Below are 15,128 nucleotides of genomic sequence, written 5' to 3' on the forward strand. Positions count from 1 at the left end.
ATGTGATTAAAATGTTTATTTTAATAGGAAATATAATCATTTGCTAATAAGATTTGATATAAACCAAAAAATTATATGTGTGATATTCATGCTTATTACAATAGAATGTGAAAGAAAAGCATATTTAAATTTGTGTTCATAATTTTAACATTTATGATGGAAGTAAAATTATTTTTAACAATAGCTTCTTGCTTTGGGAGGTAAAATGCTTTGGGAGTAACCCATCACTGCTTAAAGTAAATATGAGGGCACTTTTCTAATTTTATTGTCAGAACATTCTGATTATGAATAAATTTACCATTAAAATAATAAGCACTCGAATGAAAAGTAGTATTTATAAAAATCCCAATACTGTTCAAAGTCCGAAGTCCAAAGCATCCTCTGGGGCAAAAATTCTTCCCTGTGAGCCTTTGTAGAATTAAAATAGAAAATTACAGACTTCTAATACACAATAGTATGAAGGGCACATTCTTACTTAAAGAGGAGGAATGGTCTGATGGTATGAAAAGTTCAATACAACACTCAAAACAGAATTATTAAAATCTATATACTGAGATGCCTATGTGGTACCTGGGGCTCTTAATATTATCTCAACTTCAATGGTCTTGGGCTAAACCTTGTTTCCAGTTTTGCTATTTATCAAGTCAGAATAACTAACACACACACACACAAAAAAAAAAAAAAAAAAAAAAAAAACAAAATAAAACCCACCTAGTTCCTATAGCACCAGAAGATGCTAGACAATGTACCATGAGAAGGAAGAAATTAATATTGTTATGAAGATGTGACATATATAAATCAGAACAGTAACTGACATGGAAAGATATCCCTCAGGGTTCTGTGGTGTCATTTACATCTCCTTGGAAATCAACAGCTATCTCATTTAACCTAAGGCCCTCTCAACAGGAGGGAAACCATGCCTGGTAAAGTAAAACTCACGAACTATCCATGACTAGTGAATGAAGCAAAAGTTCTTAGAGGAGAAACTATTACTGAACTTTCCTAAACCACTATGATTCCCAATTGAAGTTTCTAAATGTTTTTCCTTATGCCCACATAAAGGAGGCAGAAAACCATTAATATTGAGGGAAATTAAGGAGCATTGAGTGTTAATTCTTAGGGAAATGTCCATCAATCTACAAGGATGATACCAACTAACAATCTAAACAACAGTGGAGAGGCAACCTTAAATGCCCTCCCCTGATAATGAGATTGATGACTAACTTATGTACCATCGTAGAGCATTCATCCAGCAGCTGATGGAAGTAGAAGCAGACACCCATAGCTCAAAACTGAACTGAACTGGATTTGGGTTGCAGAGAGGCAGGGGTGATGAGCAAAGTGGTCAAGACCAGGCTGGCGAAACCCACAGAAACAGCTGATCTGAACAAGTGGGATCTCATGTTCCCCAGGCTGATAGTTGGGAAACCAGCATAGGAGTGATGTGGGTGTGAGTGAGGAGGCCTTAGAAATCTACGGGACTTCCTGCAGTAGATCAGTATTCATCCCTAGCATATCCAATGGACTTTGGGATCCCATTCCACATAGAGGGATACTCCCTCCGCCTAGACACATGGGGGAGGTCCTAGGCCCTATCCCAAAGGACATGGCAGACTCTGAAGTTTCCCCCATGGAAGGCCTCACCCTTCCTGGGAAGCAGAAATGGTATGGGATAGGTTGGTTGTTTGTGGGGGGCAGGGAAGGAAAGGAGAGAGAGAGAATGGGATTGACATGTAAAACAATCTTTCTAATTTAAATTTTTCAAAAATGGAAAAAAGAGGCAGAAAACTTGTAAGAGTCAGAAAAATTGAATAGTTAATCTGATTTGAGAGTGTCTTCTAGACATGACCATGAAGCTATACACATAAATTCTTGAAAATATGGCAGTCTAAATAATACTTGAGCAATGACATCATCAAATGTCATTGCAGAGTGGATGGGGATATCTCTCCATCCCTAGAGGAAGAACTACAGGCAATTAAGAGGAGACAATTAGTCTTCCTCAGACGTGAACTCCTAAGTTCCTATCCAATCATAATGGCCATCCCTAAGATATAAACATATATGCAACACTGAACAGACTCAGTAGATTGCAATCATATATTATTATATCAATAATATTTAATAAAAGGAAGTCAATTTATTTGATATGTCACCAACAGTACAACAGAAGACTTGAAGAGAATAGATGGAGATGGAATTAATGTAATTCTGTTTTAATTAAAAATAGATTGGGATTGTCATGTAAAACAATCTTGTTTCAAATTCAAATAAAATATCTGCAAAAAATAGAAAATATTTATGTTAAAATGTAAATAATAGAAAAAGACAACAAATGTTATTTAGGGTGTGGGGAAAGAAAAAACACTCATTCACTGTGTATGGGAGTATAAACTGCTGTGGTCACTAAAGAAATCAACATGAAAGTACGCATAATACTAGAAATAGTTCTACAATGTTATTCAGATATACCATTTGGGGTATATTCTCAAAGGATTCCATATTCTACTATAGAGATACTTGCTTATCTAAGGTCATCACTTCTCTGTTTACAGTTATTAGGACATGGAAACAGCCTATGTGCCCAACAACTGATGAATGAACAATCAAAATACAGTACTTGTTGTACACACAAAATTAATTCAATTGTAAAGAAAACTGAAATAATGAAATTTGTCACTAAATAAATGAACTGGAAAATGAATTATTGAGTAAGGTAACCTGGGCATAGAAACACAAATGCTGCAAGTTCTTACAAATATCATATCCTAGCATCAAATCTTTAGAGTTGCTTGTTTAACTTTCTGTTCTTGTAGAATACAGAAAACTACTTTAGGATAGAAAGACATTAATGGAGGGAAGATAGTAGAACAAGGTGATATCAATTGGTAAAAGGGAACAACAACAAAGTAGGTTTAATTGGAGTGGAGAGTGGGATGATTGTGCGAAGAAAGAGTCTTCTAAGGCTATTTAGGTACTTCAACTTGACTGGATCAAACATAGATAAAGTATTGTTTGGGAGATTCAAATCTCCCAAATATTGATGATTTTTAGCAAACCTGTTCATGACCTACATCAAATTAGGAAGAGAGAAAGGGAGTATTTCTTCTCTCTCTCTCAAACAGAGAGTTTGGTTGTCCACATAGATTTCTCCAAATGAATGAAAATTGTAAAGGTATATTCACCTGATGTGAACATTCACAAAAGTATCCTTTGAATAAATGGAGACTTCAACTCTGAAATATGAGCTCTCTGTCTCTGTCTCCATCTCTCTCTCTCTCTCTCTCTCTCTCTCTGTGTGTGTGTGTGTGTGTGTGTGTGTGTGTGCACACGCCTAACTGTCAGCCTGTTCTTCCTACTAACTATATCTTTCCCAGTGAATTCATAAGGAATTGGTTTAGTGACATGGAGTCACAGTCATCAAAACCAATATGACTATGCCCAGGGCAGAGGTTTATCTATCCACACTGCTGTAAAAGACCACAGTACATTCATATGTGGCACTGATTGAGAAAGCAAAAATTTTCTCTTTCCCTGTTTCAAGCTATAATACCAGTCTTCTGCCCCCAGAATCAAATATAGATTGGATTTCATGTTATTAAATTCCATTCTCAATCCCTTTGACTCAGGCAGAAATTGCACTAGACATTTTGGCCAGACAACCAGGTTACTGTACACCCATATATCTTGTAATATGTTAACTCTCATAATTGCATGTCTGTTAACCACTTAAAATTTGTGTGTGTGTGCACACACTCATGCACATGTGTGCACGCATATCCAATTATTGTTTCAAGAAGTTAAAGACTGTGTGTGTTTTCCTTTGTTATTCTGTATCATTTGTTTTTAATCAAAGCCTTCCCATGAACATGTAATTCACTAATCCAGCTAGACTGGTCAGTGAAGTCTAAAAGTCCTCCTGACCCCATCTCCACAGCACAAAACTTATAGGTATGTCCAAACTCCCAAATCTTTTTCTTTCTATTTAGGGACAATTTATTCAAATTCAGGCCCTTTGGTTTATGAAGCAATCACATTTTTGCTTAAGCCAAATACTTAGCCTAAATACCATATAATATCTTCAGGGTGATAGATGATAAATGATAGCTAGATGTATAGATAAGTTGATAGCTGGTACATACATACATACATACATACATACATAATACATAGAAAATTGGTAGATCTATTTTTGTTTTTCTGTGAAATTCCAAAAACTCTAACTGTTGATATTGATTGGATGGCTTCTGACAATATTGGAAATGTAATGGAAATTAGAAAGGAAGAATAGGAAGCAAGGTAGTAAGCTAGAGAATAAAGGTTTCTCACATTAAATTGAAAAGAAATGTAAAATGGGAATAGAAAACAGTGCAAAATACACCAAAAGATTAGAAAATAGGTCATACATATATGAATATATTTCTAAAACTTGAGACCCAATTGTGCAAACTGTTTTATGGAGATCCACAGAGACCTACATTTATAAAACAAGGGAACTCCTGAAGGGAGCATCAGAAGAAGTCAGAAGTTCAGTGTTAATCACGCTGACCATGTTGCATCTGTAGATAGCAAGTACCTTGGCTCCTTTTCAGGTGTCATGATAATAGAAATTGGAATAATAAAGGTCAATGTGTGGCATCTGATCATCATAAATCACTGGAGAAGGATTCTCGTAAAATGTTTCAGAATAAAATGGCAACCAAAGGGTCTCACCTGAAAACAATTATACCAATCAAGTAACATGAAACAAATTAGAAAACAAGTAGACTGGAAATTGAAAAGGGAGTGGAATTTACAAAACAAAAATACATTCAGAAGTGATGATCAGTCAATTGAGAATAGTGACACCTTTTAAGTTATCCTTTCAATGTGTGAAGCTAAGACTTGTACAAACCTTTGAATAAATGCCCCTCCACTTCTTCCCACCATATCCATGACCCCACATCTGGTGGATACCTCTCACTGCATCAAAGGCTGCGCCAGATTCCTGAAAGTCAAGTTCCCCACCACCCCACCCAACACCTGCCTGACCAGCCATCATTACCCTGCATGCCCCTCCTCTCCTTGCCACTTGATCCCTTACCACACATCTGGCAAAAGCCTTGTACTCCACCGGAAGCCAGACCAGAATCCACAATCCCAGGTAAGAATTCTCCCCACCCCACCCCTGCCTGTACAACATAACCCCAACTGCCCTCCCTATCCTTGTCAATGTGTCCTGGCCGACACCTCTGGAAGAAGCTGCCTCTTCAACCAGAGGCCAGGTCAACATCCTGAACCCCACATACCACTGCCCTCACCCTGCCTTGCTATGCAATGTAACTGGAACTCCTCATCATTTTCTTGTCACCATATCCTGGCCCACACCTCTGGCAGAAGCCTTTTACCCAATCAGAGGCAAGAAAAGAATTTTGAATGCTAGTGACCAAGTCAACTCCCAGAAAACCAAGCAGAAGCCTCTTAATCCCCCAGAATCCAGGCCAACATTTGAACCCCAGAAGATACCCAGACAGATCAGAGGCTATACAATACATAGTCAGAACTTCAGTACCAAAATTGGGTAGCAAACTCCTATTCCACCAGAAGCCATCCAGGACATTAGAATTCCAGTTCCCAACACAAGCAGAGACCTTCTATGCAACCACAGGCCATGGCATCCAGAAGACCAGAGAGGAAACAGAAACTAAGTAAGAAAATACTCACCCAACATAGACAAAACCAGAAATTGGTACCTACACCTCTGAGAGGGGTAGATGGCAGGAAATAGTCATACTAAGGGCTGTAATTAATAAAATTTAAACAAAACAATAAAAGAATCACTGAAACAAAGAGTTGCTTCTGTACACAGAGAAAAATATTGGGGTTCAAACTTCAAGCTGAAGATCAGAAGAGAAAATCAGTCAGCTACCAGCTCTTACTCTAACTCAGACTGAAAGTTAGGTGATCCTGGCTCCACCAAACCTCAGACTGTAATCCCAGACTGCTATGCTCTCCTAAACAAGGCTGGAGAATCCTGAGACTGACTGCTAGCTCTGAGACCTTGTTCCTGTCTTATATATCTCACTAAAGCTGGGATTAAAAACATGTGATCCCAGTGGCTGGGATAAAAGGACTGAGCTCTGTTATTCTTCATTTTTGTGTAGGTTATGGTGGCCTTGAACTAACAGAGATCCATCTACCTCTTAATCCTGAGTCCTGGGATTAAAAGTGTGTACCACCACTGCCTAATCTCTATAGCTTGAGGCTGACTTTGCTTTCTGAATTCTCAGGCAAGCTGTAATAAATCATAAATAATATATCACCACATGGTTCTTTGAGAAAACCAACAATATAGGCAAACACTTAACAAAACTAAGTAAAAGGAAGAGGGAGAATATTCAAATTGACAAAAATATGAAATCAAAGTGGGGCATAGCAATAGACATTAGTGAAATCCAAAGAATTATTAGATCATGCTACAAAACCTGTACCACACAAAATTGGAAAATCAGAAATAAATGGACACTTTTCTTCAGATATGCTACTTACCAAATTTAAATCAAAATTAGATAAATAATTTAAATATACCTATATCCCCCAAGGAAATAGAAGCTGGCATTAAGATCTCCTAACCAAAATAAGCCCATGGCCAAATGGTTTCAGTGTAGAGTTCAATCAGACATTCAAAGAAGAGCAAATATCCATGCTCTTCAAATTATTTTTTAAATAGAAACAGAAGAAATACTGCAAAATTCATTTTATGAGGCCATAGTTACACTGATATACAAACCATAGAATGATTCAACAAAAATGACACCATACAAAATAGGCATAAATAATATAAAGTATTTTGGTGTAATTCTAACCATGCAAGTAAAAGACATGTATGACATGAACTCAAATCACTGCAGAAAGAAACTGAAGAAGGTATCAGAGTATGTAAAAATCTCATGTTCATGGATTGGTAGGATTTACATAGTAAAAATTTTCATCTTTCCAAAAGTAATCTACAGATTCTATTCAATCCCTATTACAATCCCAATATAATCCTTTACAGAACTATACTCAACTTCATATGGAAAAACAAAAATCCAGAACAGCTAAAACAATCCCGTGCAAGAAAAGAACTTCCATCCCGAATTAGAAGAAACCATCTTGAGTGAAGTAACCCAGTCACAAAAAGACAAACATGGTATGTACTTACTCATATATGGATGTTAGATACAGAGCAAAGGATTACCAGCCTACAATCCACACCTCCAGAGAAGCTAGGAAACAAGGAGGATCCTAAGAGAGACATACAGGGTCCCCTGGAGAAGGAGAAAGGGACAAGATCTCCTGAGCAAATTGGGAGCATGGGGTGTCGAGAGAGGGAGTAAGGAGATAGAGGAGAGAAGAGGAGGGGTGTGGAGGACATGAGGGAGCAGGAAGATTGAGTCAGGGAAGAATAGAGGACAGCAAGGAAAGAGACACATCAATAGAGGGAGCCATTACAGGTTTAAGGAGAAATCTAGCTCTAGGGGTATGTCCAGAGATCACCAAGGATGACCCAAAACAAGAATATAAACAATAATGGAGAGGCTACCTTAAATGTCTTTCCCCTATAATAAGATTGATGACTACCTTAAATGCCATCCTACAGCCCTCATCCAGTAGCTGATGGAAGCAGAATCAGACACCCACAGCTGAACATTGAGCCAAACTCATGGAATACAATTTTAGAGAGGAAGAAGTGATGAACAAAGCAGTTAAGACCAGGATGAGGAAACTCACAGAAACAGCTGACCTGAACAAGGGGGAGGTGATGGTCCCCAGACTGACAGCTGGGAAACCAGCATAGGACTGAATCAGGACCCCTGAAAGTGGCTAGTCTCTCAGCCTAGACACACAGGGTAGGGCCTAGGCCCTTCCCCAAATCATTTGACAAACCTACTAATCCCCCATGGAAGTCTTCACCCTCCTTGGGGAGCAGAAGGCAGATTGGATGGGGGGTTGGTGGGGCACATGGGAGCATGGGAGGGAGAGGAAACTGCAATTGATATGTAAAATAAGATTGTTTCTAATTAAATAAAAAAATGTCGGAAAAACAAAAGAATTTGCATCCCAGATTTCAAGCTCTACTTCAGGGCTATAGAAGTAAAAACTTCATAGTAATGAAATAAAAACAAACATTTGGATCAATTGAATTGAAACAATGTCCCAGACAGGAATCCACACTCCTCTTGCCATCTGATGTTTGACAAAGAAGCCAAAATTATACAATGGAAAACAAACAAACAAACAAAAGACACCTTCTACAAATGCTACTGGTTTAACAAGAATGTAAATAGAGCCTTATCTCTCACCCTGTACAAAAAGCAAGTACAAGGGGCTCGAGGACCTCAAGATAAACCCACATACAGTGAATCTGATAGAAAAGAAAATGGTGAATGCATTAGAAGAGGAGACACTTCCTTAATAGAACACACATAATTCTGACACCAAGATGGATAAGTAATGAAAATTGCCTCATGAAATTAGAAAGTTTCTATAAGTACAAGGGTACCATCAACAGGACAAAATGGCAACCTACATAAAGGGAAGATATCTTCACCATCTTCCCATCTGAAAGAAGGCTGATTTCCAAAATATATATATAAAAAAAACTCAAGAAACTAGACTTCAAAAACAATATAATCCAATTTAAAAAATGAGGTACAGATTTAAATAGAATTCTCAAAAGAAGAATCTCAGATGGCAGAGAAATACTGAAAGAAATGTTCAGCATCCTTAATCATCAGGGAAATGCTAATCAAAGTGATGCTGAGATTCTATCTTACACCTGTCAGAATGGCTAAGATCAAAAACACAAATAAGAACACATGCTTATGAGGATGTGGAACATGCCTCTACTCATGGTGGGAGCATAAAGTTGTACAGACACTTTGGAAATCAATGTGGTAGTTTTTCTGAGAAATGCAAATAGCTCTACCTCAATTCCAAACTATACCACTCTAGAGCATATACCTAAAGGATGGTTAATCATACCACAAGACACTTGCTCAACTATGCTCATGGCAGCCTTATACATAATATTGAGAACCTGGAAACAAACTAGATGTCCTCAACAGAAGAATGGATAAAAAAATGTGGTACATTTACATAATGGAGTATTACTGAGCTTTTAAAAACAATGATATCATGAAATTCTAAGGCAAAAAATGGGTAGAATTAGAAAAAAGATAATTTTGAGTGTGGTAACCCAGACAAAGAAAGACAAAAATGACATGTACTCACTTATAAGTTGTTATTAGCTGTAAGGTAAAGGGGTTAGGGTAACACAGAGATTGTGGGAGTGGGCAGTGAATAACTCATCCAGCTCAAGACCCATGCCAGGAAGGGGAGCCCTCCACCTCCTCAACACTGCCTGTAGTACCAGAACCCAGAGGCTGGATGGCCCAGAAATCAAGGATAGAACCAAATACAACTTGCAAAATGAAAAATATCAATGTAATGTTACCTAATGAAATTCCGCTATACTCATAGATTGTTGCCTAGCCCAATAGTCATCAGAGAGGTTTTATCCAGCAGCTGATGTAGGCAGATGCTGAGACCCAGAGTCAAACATTATGCTTGGGGAATATGGCTGAAGAGAAGGACTGTGGGAGTCAGATGGGTCAAGCACATCACAAGAAAACTCACAAAATCAACTAATCTGGCCTCATAGGAGAGAACAGAGACTGAACCAACAACCAGGGAACCTGTGAGGGCCTGACTGACAGTTGTGTAGTATAAAAGGCCTTTTTTTTTTAGGCCACCAACCAGTTACCAAATTATGACAAGAAGACTTGTTAGTTATGAATGCTCGTGAGAGAAATGTCAATGAGTGTAGAATTTTGGGTTAGAATAAAGTGTTTGAATACTGTAAGTAGAAATTTAATGAGTCTGGGTGTCTGATATACTTGGGAGACCTGCTGCTTTCAGAAGAGAAAGGAGGAGCACAGGACTCGGGTGTGACAGAAGAGGGGACGTTCTGGGTAGGGATTGGGAGGAAAGGATGGAGGGAGGGGAAACTGTAACCTGGCTGGAAAAATTAGTTAATTAATTTATTTCAATAAATTAAAAAAATAAAAATGACAGGACCAGACCAAAGTAGCATAATGAGAGCAGTAAATAATGCAAAAAGTCAACATCTTAACAATTATTCTATCAGTTCTTTAAAATTATGATTTTTAAAATTTTAATGCATTCATTTTTGTCTCCAAGTACAAAGATACTCTAGAAAATATTACATAAGATCCCGCTGGCAATTAAATCATTTGTTATGTCTTGCATTTTCCATAACCTCTGTATTTCCAGATAGTTTAGACAACCAAAGTCTTTGAAAATTTAGTAGAGACTGTTTGTTTATATAATTTGGCCAGCTTCCCACATTGTTAACATGCACATCACTATGGTACACTCCTTAAAATAATAAATAAGTAAATAAGTAAATAAACATCATTATATCATCGTGTTAAAAATATAAACGATATACTGCCTTTGTAGGGACTCCTGTTTGGTTTCCAGCATCACATTTTGGGGTTCAGCACTGCCTGTAAATCCAGCTCCAGGGGATCCATGCATACTCACCGCTCCAGAAACATGCAATTAAAAATATAAAACCTTTCAAATTCACCAGGACATGTCTTCTCAGTTGAAATTTCCTTCCCCTCAGTTAGCCCACTCTATTTGTAGTGATGCTTCACCATAGTCACAGTTGCACCTCCAACAGTCACCACAATGCTTCACATATGGACTGCAGTTTCACCATTACCTGCTGAGTGAAACAGCATGCGCTGTATATGTTTCATACACATTAGACTGTGAATTCTGGTGTGGGGAGAGTGAACATGCCATAATCATTTTATTTCCCAGGGCACTTAGTACTATGTCTTGCACACTTATTTTCTAAATACATGTGAAAAATAAAAATACATGGACTTTTATTTAAATTTCTTAATTTTTGTAAAATGTTAACTGTTTTTAGTAAATATTTTGTGTATTATCATAAAATGTTATATACCTTCATGTTAAAAAAAGAAATTAATAAGTCCTTTTTGGGATCTTGGAAGACAAGAATACTGGGAAAATATGCAGACACCTGACCCATGAAATATCTTAGAATAAGAATGACACTATCAAAGTAAGCTACAGGCTATTATGCCAAGAAATATGGATGAATTTTGCACATTTCCTGAAAAAAGGAATGAAGATGAATTTAAGGGACTGGACTAATATCTTTGGTGGAGGAAATTCCATGAAGACATAATGTTCAGGCTGTGGCATAGCTGTAGCTCACTGCTCTTATTCAGATCCACAAAGAAAACAGAACAGAAATTTATGAGAAATGTGAGGTTTCAAAAGTTGTGTTATGAGGTTTAAAACTCCACAAGAAAAGAATGCAGAAGACAATATATAATTGCAATGATAAGTCCCACTCTTCTTATTGGGACAAGAGGAAAGATACCCTGGAAGCAAGACTCCATTCCTCAAGGAGTAGGTGAAGATGATGAATAATGAATAAGCTTAGAAAGCTATTTTTTCTAGATTTTGTTATGGATATATAAATTCAACTTCTGTATATTAAAGTTTCAAGAATCATTTTTTACATTAAAAAGAATCATCTGTGTTATTCTGTTGTGTGCTATTTGCACACTGTGTGAAGGTGTACTGCTGCATGGCCAAAAGCTAGGCAGGAGGTATAGGTAGGGACTTCCGGGCAGAGAGAAGTAAGCACACTGGAGAAATAGCAAGAGACATGGGGAGGAAACAGAAGGTGCAAGATGGAAGACAGATAATGGAGCATGATATAAAGCAGATTAATATAAATGGGTTATTTTTGTTATATGAGCTAGTAGGACAGCCTAAGCTAAGGTGAGCTTTCATAATTAATTAAGAAGTCTCCCTGTCATTATTTGGGAGCTGGCTGGCATGACAGAGAAATAGTAGCTACATTATGTTCCTTTTTTTGAAAAAAAAAAAAACAGTAATCAGAAACACTAACCACCAAATACATTTGGTAAGTTAATCAACTTAGAAAATGTTGGGTTTTATTTGCTTGGTTATTTTCTGGGGTTTTTATAACCAGACTTTTTCCTTCTTATTAAAATTAAAGCAAATAATTGGATTATTATAATTATTAACAAATTTCACTGTTATATATAATTGATGCTTTTTAAATTTATTTTTAAAAGTTTAAGTTTTGAAATTAAAATTTATATGAAATGAGAAAGCCTGAACCAAGAGTATGCCAGGGATTTTCTATCTGGAAGTAGACAGGACAGATTAAGACACAGATACATACAGCTGTGGTCAGGGGCAGGGAACATCTCAAGTTCTCAGCAAAACATTACACGACTCCTTTCATTAGACTGAATTGCAGGGGTCAGGGAATCTTGTTCTATGGTTTCAGGGAGAGAGCTGCTGAGTCCTGGTAGGTAATGTGTGTCTAGGTCAGAATTTCAAGAAGGAGGCCCTGTGATAAATAAGACAATAACTAAGACATGTTTCCAGTGCTTTCCAGTATTTTTATTAGGGTCTAATCACAGTATTGAGGGGTTTTATAGCCCAAAGTTAGAAACTCTTTCAAATTCCTTCTCCAAACCAGTTTTTCAAATGTAAAAATCTTATTGACATGTCTACAATAGCAATGCCACCTCATCTACATACAATTATTTTTAGGGATAGTCCTTTTTCTTTGATAAATGACATAAAGAAAAAAATCATTAATTTTAGTTGACCTTATAAGGTTCCAGTTTATCAGGGCAAGGAGTAATGGTGGCAGCAAATATAGGTGGTGTCACATGGCATCTAAAGACAGGAAGCAGAGACCAAAGCTGGTGCATTCTCTTTCTCCCTTTTATTTTTTTTCAAGGACCCCTAGCTAAGAGACAAATGTGACTACATAAGACTACAGATAAAATACAATGTGATATCTCAAGGGAATGGCAGAGAATAATACTATCCTTAAATAAGAATGTATGCCTGTCCCATTACAAGTCAATTTACATTACTTAATTACATCTTATGGGGAAAAATGACACTTAGATATATAACTCATGAAACAAAACTAATAATTAAGATTATCTTCATGCTGCTCCCTTGCTAGATATAGTATACTGAAAGATAGATAGATATTTCACTACATGCAGTATAACCACATATCCATAAATCTCATCCTTACCAGAAAGCAAGGCTGGAGGCATTTTACATACGTTTTAAGACTGTATAGTGAAAGTTATGTTAGGTGACAGAAATCACATACTAACTTGGACATTAAAGTTTAGAATAAAGTACTATATTATGTTAATATTACTTTTTTAAACATATTTTACAAATGTAGTTTCTTAATATAAATTTATTTTTGTAAATTTGTGGATGTCAGACATCTGAAATACATTTTTCTCTGCCATTGTCAAAGGAGTGGCAGGCTGGTTGTTTCTGAGATCTTGAGGACACAGCTTGTGTCTTGCATTATTTAGATTCTGGTTGTTGCCAGTATTCTTTGATTTGTGGCTCTATCACTGTAATTTCTTTTTTATTATATTTTCTTCTCTTCTAAATGCAAGGCTTCCCTTGCTACTCTTCTGCATATAAGATAAAGCAGTTTACTTGGCAGACATGTAACAGAATGAAAAACAAAAATGTCTCCAGAGGTGAAGATTTTCTGGGAGTCTTACATTTCTCTATTGGAATGATGGGGGCAGCTTCTTATGGTCTCAGGGCTTTATGGTGGCACTGTTGTTTAGTTGCCTAAGAATGGTCCAACGGATTGTGGTTTTGCTTCCTGTTGTGATATACAATTTGTAAAGACATAGTAATGGGGAAGACAGGTGCCAGAGTGTTCAGGGTCTCAGCAGAAGCAAAGCAGGGTCTCAAGCACTACAAAATGGTTTGACAGAACACATGTACTTTAGCTACAACTCTGCTGCCTGACATGATTACTTTTATGTTGTCATCCTCTGATCCAATTTATCCATGTCAGTTTCCTCTATTTGCAAATTACATATAGTGATTTTGCAAAAATAACACTCTTTATGTCTCTCTTTGCCTTCCTCCATCTTTGCCTACATTTCTGTCTTTCTCTGTTTATCTCTCTGTCTTTATCTCTTTCTCTCTCTCTCACTTTACCTCAACATCCACTTAATATTAATAACAAATATATTTAGGAAATTACATATAACATCTTTTTAATCAGTGACAAATCATTCATATCCACCTATTTAAGTAGACATACCCCAACAAAACCTATATGAATGGCTATATCACAGAAGGAAGAATACAATGTAACCAAATAATGTGTTGAACTGAATTTAACATACCAATTTGGGGAAGCAGTTTGACTTAAGATGTTAAGAGAACACAAGTAGACATGACTTGTAAATCAATCATACTTATTTCCATTTAAAAATAAATGACTATGAGAGCTTTTTGTGTCTTTACTCAGCTCTAGATTTTTCTGGTGAGTAGGTAGTGATTTCCAACATTTCACACATTTTCCAAAATATGAATATGGATTTATATTACTGTTAATTTGATTTTAAATGTTATTGCATTTGTGATTAATTTCCTACTCCTCTCTTCTAATCATCTCAGTGTGAAGAAACAATAGTATATGTGTATTTAAACTTTTTAAAATAGTGTTTTCAATTAATTTATACATAATGGCTTAATTTGAAAGTTTAGTATTTGTCTGAGAATACACTTAAAAAATATGGCAACTGGTTTTGACGTCGTAATATGTTTTGATTTGTCCAAACTGAGACTGTCCAATGAACAGTAATTTATTTCCACATATTGACACAGCTTTAGTTTGATCTTTTCCATTTTATTTTTGTCGTTTCCTCTTCTACTTCACTCAATTTGAATGGTTCTCTATATTTTTTTTTACTTACATTAATTTGCTTTTGGGATGATGATAAGAAATTTTCTTGTCTTTTTTATTTAAATTAGAAACAAGTTTGTTTTACAGATCAATCCCAGTTACCTCTCCCTCCCCTCCTCCCCTGCCCCCCACCTACCTACCCCCTATTCCATTCCCTATCTACTTCCCAGGAAGGGTGAGACTTCCATGAGGGATCTTTATTTACTTAAGAAATTTCTTCTTAAGAAATTTTCTTTTAAACGTA

Source organism: Cricetulus griseus, chromosome 5 (assembly GCF_003668045.3).
Source record: "Cricetulus griseus strain 17A/GY chromosome 5, alternate assembly CriGri-PICRH-1.0, whole genome shotgun sequence".
NCBI classification, from domain to species: Eukaryota; Metazoa; Chordata; class Mammalia; order Rodentia; family Cricetidae; genus Cricetulus; species Cricetulus griseus.